The following is an 18,749-nucleotide window of genomic DNA, read 5'->3' on the forward strand; positions in this document are numbered from 1 at the left end:
ATCTTGTTTATCCATTCGTCCCTTGATGGGCGCCAGCATATTTTCAATGATGTCCACAGTAATACTGCAGATATCATTACTGTGTTCTCCATAACCATGAGACACTGGAATCGATCAAAATACTCAATCATTGAAGAATGGTTAAGTAAATTAGGACACACCAGGAGGTGGGAAACTATGAAGCATTTAAACAACCATTACAAACGCCACAGCACCTTCTCATCTTGAAAACCAATCACACCAATTCCTACCCTCTTCCATCTAGGAGAATTGACTTTTCTCTACTTGGGCCCCTATGATGTCCGGAACAGACTTTTTATCAGAGCATTCACAGTCTTCTGTAATTCTCCTCTTATAAGGGGAATTACAGGTTTGAAGAGAGAGTTTCATAAGCCACTTGGGTGAACAATGAACCCCCAGAGCCTTCTAGATTAATCAGAAAAGACTCAAGTACATTTCTAAGGAACACGGACCCTGTCAACTTGAGAGACTTTTGTTTTGTGGAGTATATAGGCAGTCAAATTTGGGGGTAGAGCCAAATGGCTCAGATAACAGAAAAAAAGGCTGCATGCTCTATAAAGGAGGAAAGGAAGAAAGATGCCAATGGGCATGGAGGAGAGAAGAATGGCGGAACCCAGTCAAATGTGGTAAGCATTTTGAAGAGTTTCTTACCAAGTGTGTATTGGAAGGCTAATTCTCCATTGGTCTCGTGTGTTTCTGCACTTTGTTTCAGATTATCTTTTCAAGGATATTTGTTCAGCAAGGAGCTTTGGAAAATAAAGACAGTGTCTCCCTTCAGAGCAAATGGCATGACTGTTCATTTCCAGTATAATAAAGACAGTGTCTCCCTCCAGAGCAAATGTCAGGCAGGCTTATTGCCATTAGAAAATATTCAAGTTCCCTAAATTGGGAGTTCTTTTCCTGTAATCCATCCACTGCGTGTGCAGATGCCATCTGGCCCTCTTCGCGTCACCCTGTGGGAACTGAGGCTCAGCGAACCAAAGCAAAGTCCGATACTCTGACTATTGCTGTTGTGATAATAATACATCGTTTTGTCTCTGACCCAGGAGTCTCATATCTTCTGCCAGCATCCATGGAACTATAGCAGGCCGCTCGTCAGCTTGCACATAGGTTAAAATCGTAGATCCTTCAGAGATCTTGAAAACGTATAACATAAACCCCTCTTAAATCTATCCTAAGAAATCTTCAGTAAATTCTGCATCATTCACTAAGGTTTCTGTTGCAAATGGACTGTTTGGAAGAATGCAAAGAAGTTCCAGAGTCAGTGTCTAAATTAGTACAGGATGAAAACAGAGAAATAGCCATGTGGACAGCAGATCTCAAGAATACTCTTAAATATCTGATGTGTTCCCTACTCTGAGCATCTTGAAGGAAGAGATCACGGTCTATTCACTGTATAGCCCCAGTGCTAGCCACTGTCTGCCCTGGAGTATCGTTACACTCAGTAAATGCTGAAGGACTGAATGACCCAAAGACATATGAGACCATGCTTATAATGTACTCTTGATAATCAGCAACTAAATTTCCATTTAAAGTATGAATCTGATCATTTCACTCCTCTTCTCTCAACTCTTCAATAACTTTCCATCATGCTTAGAATAAAATCCAAAGTTCTTACTAGGCCTACAAGGACCTATGTGATCTGACCTCTTGCCGGCTACCTCCTGGGCCTGCCTCCTACCCTCACGCCCGCACTCACTGTTCAGCCCTGCTGGCCTCCTTGTCCTCCCCCAAACACACTAAGCATGCTCCCGCCTCAGGGCTTTTGTATTCACTGCTCCATCCACTGAAAATGCTCTTCCCTAAGACATCAGAATGGATCACTCCCTTCATCTTAACCAAATTTCACCTCATCAGAGATGCCTTCGCCAAGCACGAATAGAAAAGAGCACCCTGTCACTCCATCCATTTATCATACTTTTTTAATAACTTCTTCACTCTTCATGGTACCTAAGATTCTATCATATGTTGATTTGTTTGTTTGTTTATGATCTGTCTCCCTGACTAGTCTGTTACCCTCATAAATACAGAGTCCTTGTTTTACCCACTAATGGCATCCCCAGTGCTTAAAGAGGTCCTGGCACATCGTAGATGCTTAATAAATATGTACAAAATGAATGGAATCTGGAGAGGAGGAAGAAGGAGGAAGGAAAAGGAAGGGAGAAAGAAGATGGGAAAAGGATGAAAAAGAAGGAAGTGAAGAGCAAGAAGAGAGAGGAGGTGGGGCTGGCCGGGTGGCATAGCAGGTAAGTTCGTGCATCCCGCTTTGGCAGCCTGGAGATCGCAGGTTCGGCTCCTGGGTGCAGACCTGCACACTGCTCATCAAGCCATGCTGTGGCAGCATCCCACATGTAAAGTAGAGGAAGCCTGGCAATGGATGTTAGCTCAGGGCCACTCTTCCTCACCAAAAAAAAGAAGAAGAAGAAGGAGAAGGAGAAGAAAAGAGAGGAGGAGGAAAGGAAGGAGGAAGAAGAGGAGGGCCAGTAGCAGCAACAAGAAGCAGGGCGAGCTGAGGAGCTGCAGGAGTCCTAGAGGAAGCCTCAGAGGCTGTCGCCTCTCTGCCTGAAACAAGACATCGTTTTCCCGGCTTCTGAGCGCAGCCCTTCCCTCTCACAGCCACTCAGTCAGAAACGGAGGCAAAGACAGTGTCTGACAGAAGGCGCGTTCCGGGACAGCCCACAGCTCCCCGGAGCAGAGGCAGGAAGCTTCCCCTCACTCTGCAGAGGGAAGATAATCGGAATCCTTTAGCATCCTCCTTCCCAGCTTCTCATTTAAGTAGTTACTGATGGCTACAAGATATTCTAATACCGCAGCAAAGGCCTGGCTGGGTTTCAGCTGTTTGCATGCTTGAATTTCCTGCTTTAATAGCTGGAACACAGAAAGCTTAGCTAAGTTCAGTCATAAGCCTTGAATAAAACGAATCCTTTAATCATGGGGAAAATTCTCCAGCTGAAGTAAACAAGCAGGTTTAAACAGTTCTATATATCTAGGGTTTCACGATATTCTCGAAGGAGACATTTACAGAAATTATAAATATCTAAAATAATCCTGTCTTTGAGGCTTGGAGAACCTCCACTCTCGTGAATGAAAGCAAAATATAAAAACAAATGAGGCTTAATTGCCTTAGAACACCTGCATAATTGATCATTTCGACACCACTGTGGTCTAAAATCACGATGTCTGAGGCTGTCGAACTGCCTTGTGGGAAACAAACAGTAGAGTCTGCCTGGCTCAGATCCAGCCCGTCAAATATTTCTACTGATTTTCCTGTTTGATGGGCTTTTGGTTGGCTGCTTGCTCTGTCTGACCGTTCGCTTTCTGCTTCTTTCTTGTGGCTGAGACCATTTGCAATGAATCTGCATTGAGTAGAGCTTCCAGGCAAGTTGGAGGTACGGGTGCTTCTGCTTGGTGGTAATAGAAAGGGAGGCAACAGGGCAACACGCCCAGAGGCCCCTGACTGAGGGCCTAGGTGATAAGAATAAACAGCTCTATCCCTGGGCAAATTTTGAATCCAGGAACGGAAAGATGGACAGTTTCAAATCAGCCCATCTCTAAGTAAGTTTCATGCTATTTAGGATTTCCTTGGCTTTGAGCTGTGAGCCAGAGATCAAAATCCTTTTGTAAACTGCCTCTGAATAATGCAGCAAGTGGCATCTTGAAGCTAAGGCTGGATCATTACAGTATGAAGAAGCAATATTAAGGTTGGAGACTTTTTTTCCCCAGGGAAAGGCTCATTTCCTATAGAGAATTTTTGCAATTTGCATTGTGCTCCTTAATAGTATCTAATTGATGGATTTCAATTATAATGGAACAAAAAAGTAAGTGCGGCTGCTACTTACAGGCTGGAGATCATTCACATATCCTGGAAATCTTCTTATCATTATAGGAGGTCCAACCTTTGGCCCAAGTGAGGAATTTTACTCATTTACCCAGAACATGATTAAAAAGAAACCTGGAATATAATGAGAGAATTACTGCCGGGGCCAGCATGCACAGAGCGGGTTTTAAATAAAGCATGAATTATTCTCAGCTATAGAGACCCTACTCAGAGGAAGGGGAGAGCCAGTGGAACCGTACAAGAAAAATAAAACCCTCTGCCCAGATATCCCACATTCGCTCTGAACCCCAACCCTTTTACAGTGAGTGTTCATCAACGTTTAATTTCCTTGTTTCTCTTATCTTTTCATTCCCACAGCCCTATGTTCTATTCAACTGAATGACCCTGGTGTCACATTTTAGACACCAATAAAAACTGCTGGGCTCGCACTACTGGTAATCTATTACTCTGAGCATTCTGCTCAGTTCAATAAGCATTCATTGAATGCCTACTACGTGCTAGGTTCTGAGACTATGAAGATGAGAGAGATATAACTCCCAGAAATTATTAGGAATCCAACTCTGCAGCCAGACAGTCAAGGTCTTGCCTACTTTCCTACTTTGTGACATCAGGTAGCTTTTCTCCTTTGCAAATCCGGCTGATAACAATCTACCTATCATAGAGTTGGAGAAACATTATAAGCATTAATATATGTAAAACAATTAAAAGAATGGCTGACATACATAGTCAGCATTCTATAATGTTAACTTTACTATTATTTTCCTAGGATGCCTCAGACTATGAAAAGAAGCGAGAACAATAGTTCCAACCTTATGCGATAAATGCTGTGATATTGATCAGCACAGGAGCCCGGGGAGTACAGAGGATGGCCTGCGGGGGAGGGAGGGAAGTAGGGCTGGAATAAGAAAAGATTTTCAATAAGAGATGAAACCTAACTGAAATTTTTTTAAAAAGAAAGGAAAACCCAACCAATAGCCAGTACCTCTCTACGAATTTCCACTTCTCTCTTAAGAATGACAGTTTTCCCTACTGCTCAATCCTTTTCCCAAGACTTGAAATCTGCTAAGAGAGTAAATCTTAAGTGTTCCCACCACACACACAATAAAATGGTACCTATGTGAGGTAATGAATGTGTTGATTGTGGCGATCATTTCACAACGTGTACATATATTAAATCATCACATTGTACACCTTAAAAAAGTCACATTGTTCAACCTAAATATACATAATTTTTATTTGCCAATCACACTTCAATAAAGCTGAAATGAAAAGACCAAAGCTTAGCATCATCTGTCTGAGATAAGTAGACCCTTCTTGCTCCAACTTCTCCTAAGTGTGAGTGTATCTCAGGCCTCTGCCCTCGGCCTGGCGGCAGCGGTTAACAGCTTGGAAATTGACACCACCAGTGGTCAAGCACATGGCAACGGCTGCAGGACTGCAGGGGGTTAAACCCTGGTCTTGCCACTTACTAGTTCTGAAACCTTGGATACGTACTTAACCTTGTGGTGACTCAATTTCCTCATGGGTAAAATAGGGACCATACTTGCGCCTACCTATAGGGTGGCTTTGAGAATTGAATAAATTAATCCACGTAAGGCATTTAGTACAGTGTCTGGAGTAGTATAAGCCCCACGTGAATAGCGACTGTGATCACTGCTTCTTTAAAAATAACAAGAGTCCCCAGGATCAGAAGTGGCAATTTGATCTCTAGAAACCTGGTGATCATCTCAACTCTTTTTTTTTTTTAACAGTTTTACAAGTTATAAGTGACATATAATAAGTTGCATATATTTAAAGTGTAAAATTTGAAACTTTTACATATGTATACCCATCAATCCATCACCACAACAAAAATACAAGTTTCCTTTGTGATCACTCCTCAAACCACTGCCTCCCTTCCCACACAATTCTCACACAACCACTAATCCGCTTCATCACTATGGGTTAGTTTGTATTTTATAGAAGTTTGTAAAAGTGGACTATCCAGTATGCAATCTTTTTTGGTCTGGCGTCTTTCACCGAGTGTAACTCCTTGGAGATTCACCCACGTTGTAGCATACATCAGTGGTCCCTTCCTTTGTATTTCATGGTTGTTTGTCCAATCACCTGTCGACAGACAGCTTGTGTTGTTTCCAGCTTGGGCTATTACAAATGACACTGCTATTAACATTCACGTACGAGTCTTTTTATGAAAGCATGCTCTCATTTCTCTTGGGTAAACAGCTAAAAATGGCTCCATCGAGTAGTCCGTATATTTTTAAGAAACTCTGAAATTGTTTTTCAAAGTGATCGTGCCATTTTACACTCCCTCCACTGCTGTATGAGCTTTTCAGTTTCTCCACATCCTCACCAACCCTTTGCTTGGTCAGTCTTTTTTATTTTAGCCGTAGGTGGACATGGTATTGAAATATGGTTTTAATTTGCATTTCCACATCGACTAATGATGCTAAGCATCTTTTCATGTGCTTCCTTGTCACACACATATCTTCTTTGGTGAAGTCTCTTTTCAAATCTTTTGCCCATTCTTTAAATTGGGTTGTTTGGTTTCTCATGAGAGAGTTTGGAGGGTTCTTTATAGAATTTAGACATAAGTTCTTTATTAGATATATTTGCTTCCAGTGTGTTGCTTAATCTTTTCATTCTTTTAACAGCGTCTTTTAAAAGGATATGTTTTTCATTTTTACGAAGTTCAATGCATCCATTTGTTGTTTTATAGATCATGCTTTTGGTCTATTGTCGAAGAAATCTCTGCCCAAACCAGTGTCAAAAGCTTTCTCCTATAGTTTTTTTCCTAGAACTTTCATAGTTTTAGGTTCTTCATTTAGAGTTATGATCCAGTTTAAGTTAATTTTTGTATATGGCCAGAGGTATAAAGTTCATTTATTTATGTACGATATCCAATTATCTCAGCACCATTTGTTGGAAAGACTATCCTTCCTCCACTGAATTGGCTTTGTACCTTTGTCAAAAATCAGCAATTCGTTTATGTGGGGTCTATTTCCAGACTCTGTTCTCTTCCGTTCATATATTTATCTATCTTTCTGCCAGTTTTGATTATCTTTTCACACTGTCTTGATTACTAGAGATCTGTAATAAGCCTTGAAATCAAGTAATATTAGCCCACTAACTTTGCTCTCTTTCAAAGTTGTTTTGGCTGTGCTAGGTCCTTTCACATGAATTTGAGAAATCATCTTAACGATTTCTACAAAAGTTCCTGCTGAGGTTTTGATTGGGGTTGAACTGAATATATAGAGAAGCTTGGGGAGAATTTACATCTTAACAAAACAGAGTCTTCCACTGTGGGGCATCTCTCCACTTATTTGGATCTTTAGTTTCTCTCAGCAATGTTTTACAGTTTTCATGCACAGGCCTTTCATGCATGTAGTTTCAATTCATAGGTCTTTCACATTTTTGTCAGATTTATCCCTAAGTATTTCATATTTGTGACACCACTGTAAATTGTATTGTTTTTTAATTGTGATTTCCAATTGTATGCAGCAAGGGTATAAAAATACCATTGATTTTTGTATATTGATCTCAAAGCCGCAAACTTGTTAAATTTACTTATCAGTTCTAGTTGCTTCTTTGTAGATTCTGTAAGATTCTACACAGATTCTACATGTTATCTGCAAACAAAGCGGGTTTTACTTCTTCCTTTCAAATCTGGATGCTTTTTGTTTCTTTTTCTTGCCTTAATCCACTGGTTAGGAAGCTTTAGCACAATGTTGAATGGAAGTGGTGGGAGCACACATCTTTGTCTTGTTTCTGATCTTGAGGAAAATCACTCAATCTTTCAACATTAAGGATGATGGGAGCTGTAGATTTTTAGTAGATGTCCTATATCAGGCTGAGGAAGTTTCGTACTGTCCTGAATTTGCATGTGCTAGTCAGTGTTCAGCGGAACACCCAAAGACAGCCTTCTGTAGCTCTCTGCAGCTCTCTCCCTTCTGGCACCCCATCCTGCAAGTTCTACCCGCCCTGATTTCCCTGACTGAGCATCTCCGTCTCCCCAACTCAGAGAATCTGCTGGGCCCCACCTGGGTTCCCTGTCTCTGTGCCACCAGCTGGAAACCCCCTCAAGGTCGTAAACAGAGGCAAATGTGGGGCTCACTTTTTGTTTCCCATCTCTTAGGGATCATTATCCTTCATTATCTGAAGTCCACTCTCTTGAAAACCCATTGTTTTATATATTTTATCTCTTTCTGGATTGCTTCAGGAAGAAGGAGAAATCTTTCATCTTACTCGAAAGTGGAGGTTTCTGTCTCAGTTTTTACCCTTTTACTCTGGTTTCTAATAAGGGCCACTTTGGTTTCCCCACCAACTGAGCTCTGTGCTTTGGCATTCACTTTCTAGCACTTTTTATCTCTCCAGATTGACTCAAGGAAAAACCCTGGCCTTGGGATCGGGAATACCTAAGTTCAAGTGCTGGTCGTTGCACTTACTAACCATATTAGTTTATTTCCCCATCTGTAAATTGAAGTAACAAAACCCACTTGACAGGATTATTGTAAAGATTAGATGCCATCACTGGTAAAGTAACTTCTCCAGTGACTAGTGAATAACATGAACTCAATAAATGATGGGCGTCCTTACTAACACTAGACTTCCTGTTCTAGTTTATTCTCTCTCCCGCCTCTTCTTCCCTGCCTCCACCTTCCTTTCTCCGGATCTGTTCATCCTGAATATTTGATGACTGTGGGCTGCGGTGACAAATTACACTTTAAGTTAAGTATTGGGCCCCATGACAGCTGAGTCATGCCATCAAGAGTCTGCAGAGTGGGAACGAGTCCCAGCCCTGAAATATCAGGTGTGTGGGTGGTTTCTGCAGGCCTCACTGACGAGCACCTGTTGAATATTTTACTTTTTTTAGACAATCCTCAGTCACTCACTTTTAAGATTTCAAATAAATTCTCCCTACACTTGACAAAAGTCCAGACATACTCAGGCCACCACCTAGGATTGCTCTGATTGTCTTTTGCACAACTCCATGGGGCACCTATCACCCTAAAGACCCTGTACATTTGTAGAGCTATGACGAATGCCCAGCAGACAGCAGCAAAGCATCTTGAGAAGGGACACCTTTTGCTAATTTCCATAAGTAGACTTTTGGCTACAGAGAAGTTAAAAGTGGTTGAAATAGGTCCACTGAGCATCCCACTAGTTTTAAAATGGAATGAACATTCACCTCCCCACTGGAAGCCATCATGGCTGCCCCTTCTGGGAATATTTTTCAGACCTGGGAAATATTCCATGGATCAAGAAGTAGTATATTGCAGTGACTAAGAACACGGGCCTTCACATCAGAGTAGATTGTGTTCCAATCCCAGTTCCACCATTTACTAGTAATAGCTCCTTGGGTAACTTATTTGACCCCTCTGTGGATTTTCATTTGTAAATGAAAGTGAATGCACTGCTTAAACAGGGGTTGTGTGAGGTTGACATGAGATAGTATGTGTAAAGTGCCCTGCATATAGTGCATGCCTAGTAAACAGTAAATGATATCATTACCATAATCACTACTATTTTTATCACCATCATCCATCAGTGTTGTTCCTGTTGTTATTGGCAATAGTGCATCTAACCACTAAAAATCCTGCAGAACAATACCATCCGACAGAACTTTCCACGATGATAGGAAGGTTCTGTATCTTTGCTGTCCAATATGGTAGCCACCAGGCACATGTGGATATTGACCACTTGCACTGGATACCAAAGCTCCAGGGAATCCAACAGTCTTAATCAGTTCAGGCTGCTATAGCAGAATACCATCGGGTGATTATAAACAACAGAAATTTACATTTCTCACAGTTCTGGAGGCTAGGATTTTATAAGGACACTAATCCCATTCATGAAGGTGAAGCCTAATGATCACTTCCTCAGGCCCTACCTCCAAATACCGTCACATGGGGGGTTAGCCTTCAACATATGAAAGAGGGAGACACAAACATTCAATCCATAGCACAAACCATGGGAATCCCTGATTGGGAAATCTCACAAAAAGTTTGCACCCCCACAAAGGGGAGAAATCCCCAAGGATCAAGTCTGTGGAGACAGCACCTTCACCAGGAAACCTAACAGCTTGCTCCTTGGGCTTAAACTGATGATGTGACCCAAGATGCTTGCCTGACCCACGCCCTCACCTCATTTCAGTCCCTACTCGGAGGCCTCTCTGGAGAGGGCCTTCCCTCACTGCTCACCATGTCACCTCCCTTTACCACTCACCTCTACTCGCTTTATTTCTTGGCACAGCAATTATCATTGACATTATTTCTTTGTCACTTTGGTGACAGTCTGTCTATTAGAACGGAAGCTTCACGAAGGCAAATTCTTTTTCTTTTTGGTCACTGCTTGATGTCAGTACCAAGAAGGTACCTGGCATGTTGTAGAGTTTCAGTAACTCCACGTTGAACCCAGTACAATCAGGTTCTTTGGAAGAAGGCTGGAGCCTGAGTTTTATAAGAAGCAGAATACTTTTGTAAAATGAAAACACTCCCCTCCCTTCCAGCATCTCACCCCCAACCCCTACACGTTCAGCCAAGGGCCTGGGGATTCTCTGGTGACCACCAACAAGAGCTTTGTAATTCTCAACCAGGCAAGGAGCTTCGTTTCCAGCACTGGGGAAGTGTTTGGAATTCTAAACAAGACCCCACATTTAACATCCTCTTGTTTTCCTCTCTCAACAGCTTACTCTACTCACAGCTAAAGTGATTAAGAATTCACAGCGATGGGTGTACATTTTTATTAGGACCATGACAAGTGATTCAGAGGTAATTAAGCAATGGAATGTTTCACACAATGCCCACTCCACTTAAGGAATAAACTCTACATTTTCCTGGATTAACTGGCAAAATAAGAAAGCATTCGAAGAATGTCAACAACTATCGGATCTATTGTTGGGGCTTGGATAATTATAAGAAAGTGAAATTTCTCATTTATTCAGAAGAATGAGAAAGATAAAAAAATCAATATAAAGCTATATTACACAGTCACTTATTACAACCCTGTTTTTCTTTTTTAAGAGAGGCAGCATCTAAATGTATATTAATAGAGGAAGGAGTGAATAAATGAGAGAATACACAGAATTTTATGCAGCATTTAAAAGAATCAGGTTGAATAATAAATACTTACAAGGAAAGATAGTCATGCTATATTGATAAGGAAAAAACAGGTGTAGTATAGTTCTCATTTTAAAAAGAAATTTAATCAGTATGTGTAGGTTTATATGTGTATTAAAAAAGCTATTCAAGGACACGTGTCAAAATGTTGCAAGTACTACCTTTTAGGAAGTGGACTTGGGCCCGTAGTTACAATAGGGATGTATTATTTTTGCAATTATGAAGGTTATTAAAGCGTTTTAATTTTCGAAAAATTAAGCTAAAGTGAAAAACAAAACCAGAACCAAAGAATTAAAGGAATAACGTGATTTTGTGAGGCAGCAGCGCCACTCTGACAAGGGGCTTCCCCCTCACGCTTCCTATCCCCAACCCTGGATCCCCACCACACACACATATACACACACACGCACACACATGCATACATACATATGCATACACATGCACACATACACACATACATACGTATGTATACACACATGCATATACATCCACGCATATACACATGCATGCTTTTGTTTTTCCAGTAAATAACATTTACATTTCATTATTAATGAAACAATTTACACTAATTGGATTACAAGAGAAGGTCTCTCTGAATTAGGAAGAAAGTAAGTTTATACAACATAACAAAGCCACAAAGGGTGCTGATTTTATAAGATTCTAAAGCCCTGCTAGTCATTGTTAGCATGTAATCATGTAAGAAAACAATTTATGCTTGTCCAAAATAGTGTAATATTCCTTCAGCATCTTCATCACATTCTTGGCCAATCCCCCTTTCACACGGGAGAGGGTTTAGCATCAGTCGTCCCATTCCTAGTGTGCAAAATAACGGAGAGCAGAATACAATCTCCCAACAATCTCATTTAACTTACACACATCCAAACACACTCACCTAAGGTGGGGGAAGAGAAGGAAATACCATTGCAAACCTTTCGCATGATTCCACCTGCCACCTCAGTCAATGAGCGTACATGGTTCTGAGTGACAGTAATCCCACCTGCCACCTAGTCAATGAGCAAAGTATAGTCCAAGGGACAGCAGGATGGCTGTCGTGACCAGGGCTGCATTATTGTCTGGGCCCAGGGCATGTCAGCCTTTGTGGGCCCCTTCCTCCATTAAAACATATTAAAAGTTATATTTTCTTACTGCATCAGTATAAAGATAAATATAATCTAGGCTAGATTCATTTTTATATATGCATTATGATTGTATCCATTTTTTCTTCTGATTTTAAAAGAAATTAACATTAAACCATTATCACAAGCTCCTAGAAGTACGGGGTGCCTCAGGCGCTGTGTGTGCGGTATCTGGCGCAGAAGTCAGTCCTCGTCCTGATTCCAGCATCCCTCAGTGCCCTGTGCCTCACTTTGCTGAAAACGATTCTAGTGCTTACACAGTCCTTTTGTTTCCCTAAAACACAGCTGAACACAAGCCAGTTAACTTGACTGGTACTCAAAGAAACAGTGATCTGTGCAAATATGGGAGGAAAAACCGGCCATGACAGACAGACTGACGAATATGTGTTGTCTCCATCAAACCCTAAGGTACTGTTGTTAAGGGCAATTTTCACTCTATGCTAACTTTACCTTCTACTTTGACATTAGACTCAAACTCCCCATAAGACCCACTCCATGACGGCCTGAGCTAATGCACTGCCAAGTTTTCCAAGGATTCTTTACATATAGTCAATATTAGCAATAACTACTATGCTTCAGGTGTCTATAATGTGCCGAGCCACATGCTGAAACCACACGAGGTTTACGTCACTTAAGGCTCAAGATAATCCTACTGAAAGGTGTTATCATCTGTGTTACACAAAGGGAAACTGAGGCCCTGAGAATTTAAGTGACTTGTCCAAAGTCACACAACGTGTAAATGGTGAAGCTGAAATGTGGAGGAAGAAAAAAATTGAAGTCCCGTTCCAGTTGAGACATGGATTTGCCTTGCCCAATCTCTTAGTGCCTAGCTAGGACCGGCTATGTAATTTGCAGAGTCCAGTGCAAAATGAAAGTGTGGGGCCTCTAGTTCAAAAATTATTAAGGATTTCAAGATGGCGAGAGCAGAGCACTGAAACAAGTGAATGGCCCTTCTGGGCGTAGGCTTCAGGGGTGACCATACACTCGTGAAGCCTGCCCCGTGTCTTGCCCTCTGTGTCCACAAACCTGGCCCAGAAGAACCATTCTGGAGCCCTGCAGAGCTGCTACAAGGCAGGAAGCGGCACCTCAGCGCCAGGGGACTGAACAGGCAACAGCTTCGGGCTCCCTGGAGCAGTCAGCCTGGAGTTTCCAAGAAAGGATGCTCTCACCCCACTCTAGGCAACGTGATGTATCTGGAACTCCTACCCCGCGACCAACTTCCTTTGAGCAGGCTTCATGCGCTCCTTCACCTCTGACATCAAAAGCAAACTCTCAGCCTCACTGCCTCCTCCGCAAATGCTTCTCCATCCCTCGCATCCTCACGTGCCCACACACAAGGCAAACTGGAAGGTACTTTTTCCACAGGCGAGTGTCAGTCAGTTCCCCAACTCGCAGCCTCCCGCTGTTCCCAGGTCTTCACAATGCCTTTGGGGGAATAAACCATGATTTGGCCACTCCACTCACCACAGATATTAATGCTGTTTTTAAGAGGAAACCAACCTCTCCCCACAGACTGAAATAAGTTTCAAAACTACTAAGGAATGAAGTGTAAACCAAGAAAGATGCATAACAATGATAATGTCACTACCAGTGAATTGAGCATTCGCTCTGAGCTAGACAGGGAGTTAAGCGCTTGACATGCATTTTCTCCTTCACTCCTCACAGCAGGTCTTTAGGTATGCACAGTTTCTATCCCATTTTACTCATAAGGAAGTGGAGGTGAACCTACCCAAGGTCACCCGGCTAGTAGGTGATGGGAAGTAAAAACTAGAAAGCAAACCCAGGCCTATGCCCAGGCCCCACACAGCAGCCATTTATTAAACGTGGAGTGGGGGAGGGCTTCCTAAGCACGACGTCCAAAATCTGACGGATTTGACTAGGCAAAAACTGTAAACACTGACGTGACGAAAAACACAACGAGCACAATTGAAAGGCAAACCACATCTATGAACGACTACATGCTGTAGCACCAATCCCTTCCTAGGAATAAAACAACCACAAATCAGAAAGAAAAAGGCCAAGACCCTATTGGGATAAATGGACAAAAGACGTGAAAAGGCGTTTCATTTCACAATAAAGGGCAAAGGAAATGTAAAAAAGGGCTCAGCCTCATTCCAGATCCAAGAGAAGCAGGGCGCGACGTGATGTCATTTCTCACCAGTGGCAGCGAGAACTTTTTTCCTTTTTAATTATATAAAGGAGGCAGTTTTTTTTAAATATATTAATGAGATGTTCTCCTATTGATTTTCCCCACCTCACCCCCTTCCCCACATCCATTCTGCTAAAGTCCTCTCTTTGCTTCATGGAGGGCTAGGAATCTTAGAAATGAATTGCCATAAAAAAAAAAGCAGTCCATCTTTAGCTTTTGACTACCAGAATGGGCTTTTTTGAGCCTCTAGCCTCAAGAAAATGGTCTCAAAGTTTTTATTATTGTCTCAAAATAAAGTAAGGTAAGAATGATAGGAAGTGCTAATTTGATGGGGTTGTCAATTTTATAGAAGGGTCAGAGAAACTTTCTCTGATGAGGTGACATTTCAGCCAAGACCTGAAGGAAGTGAGAAAGTCAGACAAGCAGAGGGATGGAGAGAGAGCATGCCAGGCAGAGCCCACAGCAGGCACCAAGGGCCTGGGGTGGGAATGTACTTGTCTTGTTCAACAAGAAGCCAGGCAGATGGACTAGTAGTGGTTGAAGATGAGAGTGGGAGGAGAGGAGAGTTAGCTCAGGCCCCGAGTGTGGACATTCACCATGCCTCAATAATGACTTTGGATGCTCTTCTACAGGAGATGGGAAGCTGGAGGATTTGCAGAGGAAAGACATGACCGGGTCACTGGTCCTATCCCAAGAAATGTGAGCAGACGTGATATATTCTTCACCTCCCATCTGAGACATTTAAGAACCAGCATGCCACATCCAGACTCACTCTTTTCTTGAAGTCATACGTTGGGAAGGTGGAGTCACAAGGTGGAGGGATCCAGGATCCCTTCAACTCTTTTTTATATGTACATCTCCACATGCTGATCAAGAAGAAACTTATCTCTTTATGTCAAATGGAAGTCTCGTTGGATTTTTCAGATGTTGATGAAAATAAGCTTTATTACATCACATAATAAATACATACAAAATGTTAACAGTTTTAAACATTTTTCAGATTTTTGGTCCACTAACAGTACTCTCAGAACTGAAATCTACAGTGTTCGTGTGAAAATTTTCTGGGGTTCTTGTTAAGCTAATAGATCACTCTTTCTTATGTGTTTATAAGTTGTGTATTTCTAATTGACTTCAAAGCACTAACAGTCATGCAAAAAAAAGTTATTTTAAGCGAAGTTGCATGGCAAATTGAGAAAGGCTGCTAAGCAAAATGTGCTGTCAGTGTGTACTCATTAGAAAGAAAATCCTTAGGGTAGTTGTAATTTATGAAAAAGGAGCACAGAACAAGAATTCAGGTAAAAAAATGTATTCAAGAGAAAAGGATTAGAGAGGCAAAAGCAAAGCATAGTTGTTTCCTGTGATGTTGAAACCTTTTCTAGCCATTATTTTCATCAATACTTAAATTAAGCTGGATAGTTCCTAACAACTTAACGTAAATGCTAACCAACCTCAAATCTCTCTTCTCATATTTCTTAGAGCTGGAGGTTCAGAGCCTCGTGAACCACAGAAGGGAAAAGGGAGAAAGAACAAACAGTTTAAACTTCGGAAAGAAGATTTTCATCTGAGTTGCACACATTCACTTCAACTCTTCTTCTTTGTTAAAAGAAGCAAACGCTTCGAAGTTCACAGGATGACAAGGAGCTGGCATTTTTGCCAACATTCCCGAATGGGTCCTCTAGCAAGAACGATGCCTGTTTCTAGTCTGTCCATCATGCTGTTGCTCCCATGCAGGTGGCCTGATCTGACTCCATCATAACTGGCTTCCCATCTCATTTCCTCCAGGAGCAGGTGCCTGGCAGAACTGTGTGGACGCGCGTGCGATAGACAGGAGATGTGCCCAGTGACCTCAAGGGAGGCTGCAGGCATATGTACGTTCAATTTAGTTTGTGAGACCTCCCTCTAGCCAGGCAGGCTGTGCTGGGGAGCAGCTGGGGGCAGAGCCTGAAGGGTGGTGTCAAGGCCAGGAGGGCAGCCCAGGGGCAGCAGTGGCTTTGACTAAAGTCTTGCAGCACAGACCCAGCATCTGCCAAGTTCCTGAACACTCTCAGGAGTCACCAGCAAATAAGCCACTGTTTTGATGGATTTTTCCTTGGTCCCATCTGCCCCAGGGAAAGTAAGACAAGTCACCCTTCCCCATTTGTTGGAAGGATTACCTGGTAGAGCCTAATAGAATGGGCGAGAAGACTATAAGCAACCGCCCCTTTGTAGAACCCAGTCAACCAGGGGGCACAGGACTATGAGACCATTCCAGATGAATGGCTGAAGGCAGAGAGGGTAAAGTCTGAACGTTGCTCAGGCGTTCATTTGATAGGAATGAAAAGACGTGAAACCAGTTAAAACTTCCTGTCTCATACTGTCTTGAAATTAGCATCTCAGTAGTTTCCGTTGAATTTTAAAAAATCAAAATATGGCCTAGCCCAGAACAGGGAAATATCCTCAGTTTAGAAGATCCTAATGCTCTACTTCAAGGGAAAAAAGCTAGTAGAGCAACTGAACAAGAGGGAGAAAACTGGAAAATTCTAAGAAAAGTCAGATCAGAAGTTGACAGAAATGAGACAAAATAAGGAGAGATCTTTTTGCTCCGTCCCCTAGATTTGCAGAGTAAATTTTGGGAGAAATTTACACACACACACACACACACACACACACACTTCAAAATGCTATCTCAGAGCACCGCTGTGAGTGGAGGGAGAAATTCCCCACCAGGAGTACTCCAACAACAGCCCTGACTGCTCCTTCCACTCCCCCACAGTGCTCTCCATCTACAAGCTCGGCTCTCCATTCTCTGTCACTTTGCAAACGCCCACCCTTGATTGAGAGCCCTGCTTTGAACTCACGACAGCTTCTGAACTTCCTGGCCTCTCTTTCATCTTCTCCCTAATGGTCCAATTCCACGCTTGGCTCAAGTTTTGATTTGTTTTAAACGAGTTTACTCCTCATAAAAAATCTTGAGACACCTCAACCTTTGGGTCAACGGTGTGGCTTTGATTTTTGTAAACAGCTTTTATTCCCTTCTTATCATTTCTTGCATTTAATTTTTTTAATGTGGAAATAAGAGAACTTTATGATTACGTAACTGTACTGGATTATTTTAGGCATCACTCTCTTTGTTACCAAAATTTTACTCTCATTTACTCTCACTTTATTTTAAGAAAGTGTGTCTCCTTTTGACAAAACGACGAAGTAAAATTTTTTGCTAAACACTGCATCCCGGTTAACGAAAGCTAAATCCCTTCCTTAAAAAATAGTTGCAACATAAATAACACCAATTTGCATCCAAAATAAAATTATTTACTCCAACAATCTTCATTTAAGAAGAAAAGATAAGTGTGGGGCTATGCGACCTCAGCAAGGTAAGGCGGGTCTTAGTTTCCTCTATCTATTAAATGAAATAACACTGGAAATGAAGTACTCATATCGTAGGGGGTCTTTCAAGATGACAGCCCTTTTCTCTGATAAGTCCTCCATCCACAGGGCCCCCTTCCTCTCCCGAGGTGTACACCGTTTCCCATCAGATTCTCTCTCTCAGGAGCCTGGAATTACCATTCTGAATTAGCCAGTCACGTCACTGTGGAGCGCGCAACGTGAGGTGGCGAGAACTTGAAAACTTTAGGAACCGGTTTCTCATGCCATGTTCACAGGGTAACCAAGAAAGTTGTTCAGGAGACATGAAAGAGCGAGGTAGATACGCAGAGAAATCAGAGAGGGGTGAGCGGACTGGAGTAGCTGCCGGCGTTCCTGATGATAATCCCCCTCCTGGCTCTGGTTCCCATGAGGTCTGACTACATTCCAACATTTTGCTTCCTTACGACAGGGCTATAGGCTCGCCTAAAAAAAAAATAAAGCTACCTCACCCTCCCTTTTTTTTTCCCTAAACCCACCATAAGTTTGTCTCACTTCCTTACAACCAGAAGTATCTTAACTAAAACACAGAAGGGAAAAATATGCCAAAGATAGCTTTCTTTATCCACATTGGCCCTTCAAAGAGAACTCTCCACTAGCAGCCAGAGCTCACATTGCAGCCCAAGCCCCCATGCAGGGATTCCAATTAAAGTGAAACAGGGTCTTTATGTACATACACGTGATCATCATATGCATAAACGTGACACCAAACCAACATCAAATGCCCAGTTACCCAGATATCTTCTCAGGTAACAGCCTTGAAATAGTCAAAGGTCCTTTGCCAAAGCATCTTCTTCAGAGAAATTAAAGCCAACCTGAACACAGATGATTTCGCATCCTCTAACGGCCACTCTTGGGATAAATGAAAGAGCTCCCATCACGGAGCACAAGAGGTCAGTATGGCACTGTGGGCCATTGTATTTAGCTGGGGGAGTTCGTCTCACTCAAGCCCCCACTCGGGCTTTCATGTGACTGACGAGTAGCTCATCATTCAAGAGAGGCCTCGAGGTGAGACCTCTTCCAACTTGCTATTCGAGAGGAGTCAGGCCTGGGTGGTTGCCTCTGCTCACAGCTGGGATCCAGATGTG

This window comes from Equus caballus, chromosome 22 (genome assembly GCF_041296265.1).
Source record: "Equus caballus isolate H_3958 breed thoroughbred chromosome 22, TB-T2T, whole genome shotgun sequence".
NCBI lineage: Eukaryota > Metazoa > Chordata > Mammalia > Perissodactyla > Equidae > Equus > Equus caballus.